Below are 11,161 nucleotides of genomic sequence, written 5' to 3'. Positions count from 1 at the left end.
AGTAAACGTGACTGTTATCAGTAGCTGAGTACACTTAAGAAAGGTCATTTAGCGAAATGAATGCTTTTTATTTTGGTTCTCATATTTGGTTAGTTCATATTTAGTCTCAAATTTCAGTGAAAATGTATAATTATCATAAATTGAAAACAATTATGTAATTATAATAATTGTATAATAATTCCTTATTTTATGTACCTTGTATTTTAATATTCCTTACATTTATTTCACACCTATAATAACTTTGTTAGGTGGCCAAGGAAAGTCCTATTAAAACCTCTTATTACAGAACAAGAACTAATGTCTTAGAGAAGTTAAGTTTCCAAGCATACACAGATATTTCACTCGTATGGGAACCGGCTAAGAAAAGAATATATTTTTGCCAATGCCAAGCCTAGTGATCTCACCACCACCTACGTGACCTTGTAGTGCTCAGCAAAACTGGGATTCTGTTTGTTTTGTTGTTTTGTTTATAAGTGAAAAAACAAAATGGCATACTGAAAAAAGCTTTCAAGGTAAAAAAAATCTGGGATTGAATATTCTCTCTGCTGCTCTGATAAGAACTACTATCATTTACTAAGGACCTCTCATATACCAAGCAATTCAGGGGAATTTTAGCTAATTTTCAGAACAATTCTACAAAGTTGGTGCTGCTGCTCTCATTTTATAGATGGGGGTATAGAACTGAAGCTCAAAAAAAAAAAAAAAAAGGCCCTTAAAAAGTCAAGCAGCCTGTGTGGTCTGGATCACAGGCCGGACCTCTGCATTTCATTGTTCTGATTCCTATCAAATTGTGTGCTGATGCTCAGACAATGCACTTTGTCTCATTGAACCTTAGTTTATTCACTTGTAAAATAGCGATGATACTGCTTTGCATGATTTTTGTGAAGTCTGAATAGACATACAGCTGAGTCTGTTAATAAGAGGAATTTTTAAAAACGGGTTGCTCTTATTTTAGCCAGCTCTATCCCTGCTTTTTTGTGCAGTGTCTTATTATTTAAATAAACTACCATTTTGTGCCTTAAAGAAGCTTCACATTTGACTAAATCTTACAGCAATGACCAATCAGATATTCATTTTATATTGGAGAGATAGAAGATGGGAACTATTTTGATGCTATTCTATGTTTAATACCAGCTGTGAGCAAAACTGATGTGGAATACAAGTTTTTAATTATCTATTTCCCTTAAGAAAGTCTCCTTAGGTGTAATCTTACCTATATAAGAAGCACATATTTTCAGAAAATGTTCTGAAAATAAACAATTTCCTCACTAAATTCTATCACTTATATATTACTTTACTTGGCAGACTGCCATTAAGCTTGAGGCTCTCATAATTTGTAGAATTTTGTGCAGTCAGAGCTCAGTTTCTAAGTCAACACACATTTATCTGATAAATTATAAGCATGAAAGAAAAGCCCATGGAGTTTTACATATCTGTAGAAATCTGAGAATCATCGTCTTGGATTTTAGGAAACTGAATAAAATGTTCAATTTCAAATAAGAAAAAAAATTGAAAGTGACTAGGCATTTGCTTGCTTCTTAATTTTATATCAGTTAATTTTAAGGAGGCCACATTTCCATGTTCTCTGTCTTAAAAAACCCACTGACTTCTTTAAATCTTTCAAAATTTGTTATTTATATATTTTTCTATGTTTGTAATTGCAAATGTGACCTGTTTTTTAATTAATATTGACAGTCCAAATAAAATATTCATTGCAGACTACTAGAAAATATGTTGAATGTACTCAAGGCAACATTTAGTATTCAACCCCAGTTTCTATAACAGGCTTATGAAGACATGCCCTGGACTTCTCTCCCCAGACGACTACATTTGTATTTACATGTAAGCTTGCTCCATCTTCCCTTAAAGAAATCATATGCTGTGATGCATATTTAGCTTAAAACTACACATTGCATCTTCTCTTCTGACACTCAATGGAAAATTAGAACTGAGAAGGGCTTCTCAGATCAGCAATACTTTCATTTTGCAGGTGAAATATCTGAGAAAGAAAAGGGCTAAGTTAGAGTCAAACAGATAATTAAGCTGTAAGCAATGACCAGAACCCAGGGTTTGGGGTTTTTCTGTCACTTCCACAATTAGGCTGACTCATTTTTGGTAGCAGAATAGCTCATTACCTTCTTATTCCAATGTTCTATTTGAATAATTTGGCAACCATTTCTACAATAATGCAGACACACAATAAATGTTTTAATATAGACGTACATGTAATTGGAGACCATTGTGGTCATTGTGTTATTAAAATCTGGTTATACTAAAAAAAAAACTATCATTGTAGAGTTGCAGAAATGTTTCCATGAAAATATTGCATTCAGAATGATGCTTCTGGAATGCTGGTGAAAAAAGTAGAGTAGGTAATTTCAAGGGCTCACTCTTCTACAGAAACACCTAAAACTGGGCAGAAACTGTTATAATCAACTTAGAAGGCTGGCAAATAGTTAACAGTTAACAGCAATCAAATAAATGCTAAATCAAGAAACACAGCAAGAAAGCTTTGCAGCATTTTTACTTGCCATGCCCCACCCTCTCCCCATCTTAGAGCTGGTCTTGGGACTTGGACGACCTATTTTCCAAGTGTGGACTATGATTCCTGGCCCAGGGGGATCAACAGAATTATGAAGAATTATGTGTGCCTGTTTTGACTTGCTTGGGGGCTGTCTAAAGGACTGAGACAGGCACTTGCTTTGTTTTATTTAACTAGGAACCCTCTCAGAGCAGAAAAGCTGTTATGCAGAGGATATTCTTTGTAACATTGTAAGGCAAATGAATAACCGGCTACTGCCTGAGAAAATAGATCACAGTTGTAGCAAAGAACAGAGATGAAAAAGGGTGGAAGAAAAAGCTGGGGAGAGAGTTTCTATGGGAAATTAGGGCACTGAAATGCACTTTTATATTCCAGACATTTAGAAAACCATGTATAAGTCCAGGACAGGAAGAGTGAGAAGGCCCTAAGCCCTCCCCGAGTTCTAGGCTTAGCACAAGCCGAAAGTGAAGGTTAAGGCAGAATCATAAAAGCCCTGGCTAAGCTTTGAAAGCATCACTGACTCCATGGACATGAGTCTGAGCAAGCTCCAGGAGATGGTGAAGGACAGGGAAGCCTGGCGTGCTGCAGTCCATGGGGTCACAAAGAGTCAGACATGATGGAGTAACTGAACCACACACAAAGCTTTGCATGTCCCCAACACAGAGCCAATCTGCAGAGAGTGGCGCAAATCTTTCTCTTCCTCCCTCCTTCCTTCCCTGCCTCTCCTCCCCCTCTCTTCCTTCCTTACTAGGTGTAATAGATTCAACAGTTCACTTATCTTTCATATGATAGTGCTGACTCTCCTCCACACGGCTATTCTGTAATGCCTTTTTGTCACTGGTAGAGAGTGGTAGATGAAACAGTGTGAAAATAGCCATGTGGGAGACTTTTGGGGGAAAGACTTTGAAGCAGTACTTATTCTCACATTTCATTGGCTGGAACTAATAATTAATAAAACACTTGAAGACATCTGGGGTATGGAGTCTCTTGGTACTCAAGAAAAAGTGGAAATAATTTTGATGAGTATGTAATTGTCTTTCTATATTGACAATTTGGTTATTTTAATTAATATTTTAGTCCATTTATATTTAATATGGTTATTGATGTATTTGGCTTCATTTCTCTTGTCATCCCCTGGAGAAGGGAATGGCTGCCCACTCCAGTATTCTTGCCTGGAGAATTCCATGGACAGAGACGGTGGGCTACAGTCCATTGTGCTGCAGAGTCAGACACGACTGAGCAACCAACACTTAACTCTTAAATCATAATCTTTTGTATATCTAATGATATTAAATATTATCCTTTCTGTTTTCAAACAATATTGTGACTATAGAATGCTTTAAATCTGGTTACTCCCTTCTCATATATAATCTCTGTCCAGAATCTTTATCTTTTATCTTCACTATCTGTGCTTAGTTACTCAGTCGTGTCTGTCTCTTTGTGACCCCATGGACTGTAACCCACAAGGCTCTTCCATCCCTGGGGATTCTCTGGGCAAGAATATTAGAGTGGGTTGCCATGCCCTCCTCCAGAAGGTCTTCCCAACCCAAGGTACCTGCATTGCAGGCAGATTCTTCACCTTCTGAGCCACCAGGGAAGACTTTTCAAGATAATTTTCTTAATTTTTCAGGTAAAAATTTTTTAAACATTGATGCACAATTTTAACAATTTCTTTGCACATCATTTCCCCCTTCAGACTTTCCTATTAGGAACTATCTTTTTCACCTTTCTAGAATTTGCATTTTAAAATTTCCTTCAGTGGGTCAGACTCCACTGTGAACAATATTCTCTACTTACATTATGCTGATTTTCCACTCACCAACCACTGTCCATTCCTTTATACGTTAGTATATGCTGTTTTATTTCTTAAGAATATTCTTCTTTCTTTCCTCTGATTATCCAAATCTTGAATTATGCAAACTTCAACTCAAGTTCAGGTCAAATATGAGGGAGTGATGAGCATGAATACAGGAGGGACTCAAGACTATTTGCCAGGAAAGTGTTTCCAATGACAGACATGTTCTTGTTGCTCTTTAGTTGCTAAGTCATGTCCAACTGTTTGTGACCCCATGGTCAATAGACTGCCAGGCTCCTCTCTCCATGGAATTTGCCAGTCAAGGATATTAGAGTGGGTTGTCAGTTCTTTCTCCAGGGGATCTTCCCAACCCAGGGATATACATGTGCTAACATAGCAAATATCATCTCTACAATCATTTTCAGCAAAAACAAGGAAATATTTGTTCAGTTCAGTTGCTCAGTCATGTCCGACTCTTTGCGATCCCATGGACTGAAGCATGAAAGGCTTCCCTTTCCATTACCAACTCCCAGAGCTTGCTCAAACTCCTGTACATCAAGTTGGTGATGCCATCCAACCATCTCATCCTCTGTCATCCCCTTCTCCTCCTGCTTTCAATCTTTCCCAGCATCAGGGTTTTTCCCAGTGAGTCAGTTCTTCACATCAGGTGGCCAAAGTATTGGAGCTTCAAGTTCAGCATTAGTCCTTCCAGCAAATTTTCAGGACTCATTTCCTCTAGGATGGACTGGTTGGATCCCCTTGTAGTCCAAGGGACTCTCAAGAGTCTTCTCCAACACCATAGGTCAAAAGCATCAATTCTTCAGTGCTCAGCTTTCTTTATGGTCCAATTCTCACACTCATACATGACTACTGGAAACACCATAGCTTTGACTAGACAGACCTTTGTTGGCAAAGTAATGTCTCTGCTTTTTAATATGCTGTCTGGGTTGGATGTAGCTTTTCTTCCAAGGAGCAAGCATCTTTTGATTTCAAGGCTGCAGTTACCATCTGCAGTGATTTTGGAGCCCAAGAAAATAAAGTCTGTCACTGTTTCCATTGTTTCTCCATCTATTTGCCATGCAGTGATAGGACTGGATGCCATGATCTTAGTTTTTTGAATGTTAAGTTTTAAGCCAGCTTTTTTACTCTCCTTTTTCACTTTCATCAAGGGGCTCTTTAGTTCCTCTTCACTTTCTGTCATAAAATATTTACTAGGTTAATATATTTAGAACACAGAACATTGCAGTAGCTAATAGGAAAAAAGAGGCCTTTCTTCCAGAGTATTTTAATACACATGGAGAGACAGAAGATCAGGTGTATTGTTATGGGTTTTCTTTGTGCTGAAGACCTGTAACAGATGGTAAGTGGTTTAGAAGCTGAAAATAAGGAATCACAGTGGGGTTTGAGAGAGTTCATTATAGAAGGTTGCAGGAGTTTGGGGCCCTATGAAAACTATGGAAAAATAATTTAAGACATGGCAATCACACAGTTGAGCTTGTTTCTGTATGGCATGTCCAGGAAATAATTAATCAACTAAAAAATACTGTGTAAGGAAGTAGTGAGAGACAAAGTTGGAAAGAAAAATAGGAAATGTGTTTTTCGGAGACTTTTAGGCAAAGTAATTAGAGTAAGCTTTATTATCTAGGAAGTGGAGAAATATTAATGACTTTGGATTAAAGAGACTAAGGTGAACAATATATTTTGCAGCAAGAGACATGCAGGATTAATATGTAGGATGGGTTGGAGTGGGTAAAGCTGAGGTATAAAGGAAAAATGGTAATGAATGTAGAAGAGATGTTGAAAGTCTATAAAAAGACTGTGGCATTGGAGATGGTTGGGGGAACTTTAACCTAAAAAAATATCAATAAAGCAAGTAATTAATGCATGGAAGGAATAAAATGAAAAAATCAAACATGACTCCCAGCTATTACTGAGAGAATGGAAGCATAATAGTAAAACAGACTAATATTGCATCTTTTGGGGGAAATGCTAATATTACACAATGTAATGATATAGTCTTAAGATATGTTGAATTTAAGGTAACATAGGTAATCCAAGATACCCTGTTGTTGTTGTTCATATGCTAAGTCATGTCTGACTCTTTGCCACCCCATGGACTGCAGCACGCCAGGCTTCCCTGTCCTTCACCATCTCCTAGAACTTGCTCAAACTCATGTCCATTGAGTCAGTGATGTCATCCAACCATCTCCTCCTCTGTCATTCCCTTCTGTTCTTGCTCTCAATATTTCCCAGCATCAGGGTCTTTTCTAATGAGTTAGCTCTTCGCATAAGGTGTCCAAAGTATTGAAGCTGCAGTTTCAGCATCTGTCCTTCCAATGAATATTCAGGACTGATTTCCTTTAGGATGGACTGGTTGAATCTCCTTGCAGTCCAAGGGACTCTCAAGAGTCTTCTCCAACACCACAGTTCAAAAGCATCAATTCTTTGACACTCAGTCTTCTTAATGGTTCAACTCTCACATCCATAAATGACTATTGAAAGGAAACATAGCTTTGACTAGATGGACCTTTGTCAACAAAGTAATGTCTCTGCTTTTTAATATGCTGTCTTTGTTTATCATAGCTTTTCTTCCAAGGAGCAAGAGTTTTTAAATTTATGGCTGCAGTCACCATCTGCAGTCATTTTGGAGCCCAAGAAAATGAAATCTGTCACTGTTCCCACTTTTTTCCCATTTATTGGCCATGAAGTGATGAGGCTGGATGCCATGATCTTAGTTCTCTGAATGTTGAATTTTAAGCCAGTCTTTTCACTCTCCTCTTTCACCCTCATCAAGAGGTTCTTTAGTGCCTCTTCATTTTCTTTCATTAGAGTAGTATCACCTGAATATCTGAGGTTGCTGATATTTCTCCTGGCAGACTTGATTCCAGCTTGTAGTTCATCCAGCCTGGCATTTTGCATGATGTACTCAGCATAGAAATTAAATAATCAGGCCTTGAGCTAGTCCTTTCCCAATTTTGAAGATACTGTGAACAGCAGATAATCAAAGACATGAGACTAATAATAATGGAGAAGTTAGAGCTGGAGGGCTCCCCTAGTGGCTCAGCTGGTTTGATCCCTGGGTTGGGAAGATCCCCTGGAAAAGGGAACGGCTACTCACTCCTGTATTCTGGTCTGGATAATTCCATGGACTGTATAGTCCATGGGGTCACAAAGAGTCGGACACAACTGAGTGACTTTCACTTTCATTAGAGCTGGAGTTATATGGATAATTCATGAAGATGTTAGAGCCAATTTTTTCTTAATTTATTTTTAACTAGAGGATAATTGCTTTACAATGTTGTGTTGGTTTCCGCCATACGACAACGTGAATCAACCCTAAGTATACATACCCCCCTCCCTCTGGAAGCTCCCTCCCACTCTCGGGTGCCACCCTCTAGGTTGTCCCTGTGTTAAACAGTAACTTTCCATTAACTATCTATGTTAGACATGGTAATATGTCTATTTCAGTGTTATTCTCCCGATTCATGCCACCCTCTCCTTCCCCTGCTGTGTTCACAAGTCCTCTACATCTGTGTCTCTATTCCTGCCCTGCAAATAGGTTCATTAGTACCATTTTTCTAGATTCCCTACATATATGCGTTAATATACAATATCTGTTTTTCTCCTTCTGACATACTTCCCTCTTTATAGCTGGCTCTGTGTTCATCTGCCTCACTGGAACTGACTCAAACTTGATCCTTTTTATGAGAGCTGAAGTTTTGAAGTGCATAAAAACACCAAAAGTCTGGTGGGTGCGTAGGAAGAACAAAAATATTAAAAGCCCAGGTACTTAATCTTTAGGAAATAAGTCAGTAAAAGAAAAGGGAAAATCTTTCACTTACAAATAATTAATGCTGCTGGGAAAAATATATGACTTTTAAAAGAACCTAGTTTGTGTACTGGGAAAATATGACTTATAATGTCTTCCCCTAAACTTTCATCCCATTTCTAAAAGGAAGGCTTTTCTCATGATTTTAACAGAGCAGAACTTATGACACAAGGAAATTTCTAAAATGTTAGATCTTAAAACAAGGTCCTCAGTTCTTCAATACCTTTTTTTTTTTTTTTTTTTTCTAGCCTTGTTTCATAACCACGTTGCATTCAATTTCCCTATTTTTCATGGAAAGGAGAAACATGAGCTGGAGCTGAAAAATGCATTTTACATAATCCAATTGATTTTAAACTCTGCCATTTGATAGGTAGTGAGAATTCCCTAACAGCACTGCTATGGAGTTCTCTAATTTGTTTTTTGTGGCTTCATGCTGCAAGCAATTTGTCACCTAAAATTCTAATAGAACTTTCACATATTGAAATGAGAGATGGAGGCAGCCTTGTAGATCATCATGGTTATGGTAAGACAGAGTTGTAGACAGGGATTTATAAAATTTTAAATTGATCCTACATTTGACCCTAGACAAAAAGTCAAAAATGAACAACTAGGTACTACACTCACATAAAAGGAAACATCTCATCAGCAAACAATAAATCTGCTCTTTAAACGCCACTTTTAACAGACCCATGTAATACTTGAGGCCAGATATCAGTCAGATATAAGGTCATTGTCAGACAGTAAAAAAAATCTCAATATTCAGATATCCTAAAATACATTGTCATAAAATATGAAATTCGTTGATTTTTTAGCAATTAAATAATTACATATCCACCTCATACGAAGAGTTGACTCATTGGAAAAGACTCTGATGCTGGGAGGGATTGGGGGCAGGAGGAGAAGGGGACGACAGAGGATGAGATGGCTGGATGGCATCACTGACTTGATGGACGTGAGTTGAGTGAACTCCGGGAGTTGGTGATGGACAAGGAGGCCTGGTGTGCTGCAATTCATGGGGTCGCGAAGAGTTGGACATGACTGAGCGGCTGAACTGAACTGATATTAGTATAGCTATAGGAAAATTGGGAATTTATACAAATACAAACATTCCACTGTTTTGCTGGCCAGTCAACACGTCATCAGTCATAACTTCCATCATCCCCAAATGAAGAAGCACATGTGTTTGCACAGCCCCGTGCTCGAAGATGGGCACTGGGGGCCTATAACCATTACCCTTAACTTTGGAAGACTGAGTAACCTAGTGGATTAAAAAAGACCCTGAAAGTCTAGATTCTGATCCTGGCTCCTGGAGGAATTACTACCTGGGGAAGGTATGATTCTTAGTTTTCAAGGCTATAACATAAGATAACCTGCCCGCAAGCTGGTCATGAAAATAAAAAGAGATAAGCAAACAAGTTGTCTTGGATCAAGTAGGAGCAATAGAGTTCCTTTTACTCTTAAGCTTTACGAGTTAATCAACTCTAGACAGCAGTGGGCTCATGCGAACATACAGAATCACACACTGAGGCAATGTGATTATCATTCTCACACATGTGTTTAAATGGTAGGCATATAAACATCTTATACGGACTTCCCAGGTGGCACTAGCAGTAAAGAGCTCACCTGCCAACGCAGGAGACACAAGAGATACAGGTTTGATCCCTGGGTTGGGAAGACCCTGGAGTAAGACATGGCAACCCAGTCCAGTATTCCTGCCTGGAAAATTCCATGGACAGAAAGAAGAGCCTGGTGGGCTACAGTCCAAGGGGTTGCAAAGAGTCTGACATGATTGAGCACCCAGCAAAGACATCTTATATACATGAAAAATATGGTCTTTTCTAGAAGTGCTGAGAAAAGTTTATCAATGACACTAAAATTTTAGGTAGATTTGGGTTATGCAACAAGTCCATGTGGTCATTCTGAGGAAGCTTGCAAAGGACCCAATGAGAAACATGAAAATCAAATCTTGCACTAGTCCCCTTGGGCAGCCACACAAAATACCACACATTGGGTGGTATAAACAAACAAACAAAAATTATTTTCTCACAGTTCTAGAGGATTGAAAGTTTAAATCAAGGAGTTGATTTATTTGATTTCTGGTGAGAACTCTCTTCCTGGCTTGCAGGCAGCTGTCTGCAAAAATAGATTGTCAGTTATTTCCAACTCTCACTCCTCTGCCATCAGGTGCCGGCCCGCAGAGTGCGCTGGGCAGCCTGTCTCACTCCACTGGTTCGGTGCTTAACTGTGTGATCTCTTTCCCAACGGAGTGAGAGAGGGCACGACACAGAGCCCTTTCGTGTGCTTCGGTGTCTTGCTTGGGCCTCCTGTACTGCTCCTCTGCCAGGAGAAAAGCATGCTCCAAGAAGCCATTGGTCAGAGAATGAGATACGAGAGCACATTTGAACCACAGCATAGCCCAGAGGAGAGCTCTTCTAGCTCCACAGCAGAACCATGAGAAAGAAGAGAAAAGATTCCTTTCTGGGAATTTTGCTTCCCCAGCTCTATTGCAGAAATGGCAGACTAACGCATCATGCTGCTGCTGCTAAGTCGCTTCAGTCGTGTCTGACTCTGTGTGACCCCATGGACTGCAGCCTACCAGGCTCCCCCATCCCTGGGATTCTCCAGGCAAGAACACTGGAGTGGGTTGCCATTTCCTTCTCCAATGCATGAAAGTGGAAAGTGAAAGTGAAGTCGCTCAGTCGTGTCTGACTCTTAGCGACACCATGGACTGCAGCCTACCAGACTCCTCCATCCATGGGGTTTTCTGGGCAACAGTACTGGAGTGGGGTGCCATTGCCTTCTCCCAATGCATTATGGGTGTAGGTATATATGAAAATGTATACCTAAATAAATAACTGTATCTAGCTCTCCAATTACATTATGGTGGCAATGAAAACAAGAGGTAGATAGTGGACCCTGAAAAAAATTTGCCAAATCAGTGAATAAGTAATGAAATTGTCAAACTTAGAATCTAACAAAATATACCAGGTATCCT

The sequence above is a fragment of the Bubalus kerabau genome, chromosome 21 (assembly GCF_029407905.1).
Source record: "Bubalus kerabau isolate K-KA32 ecotype Philippines breed swamp buffalo chromosome 21, PCC_UOA_SB_1v2, whole genome shotgun sequence".
NCBI lineage: Eukaryota > Metazoa > Chordata > Mammalia > Artiodactyla > Bovidae > Bubalus > Bubalus kerabau.
The sequence above is the reverse complement of the archived record's forward strand: the minus strand, read 5'-3'. Positions refer to the sequence as shown.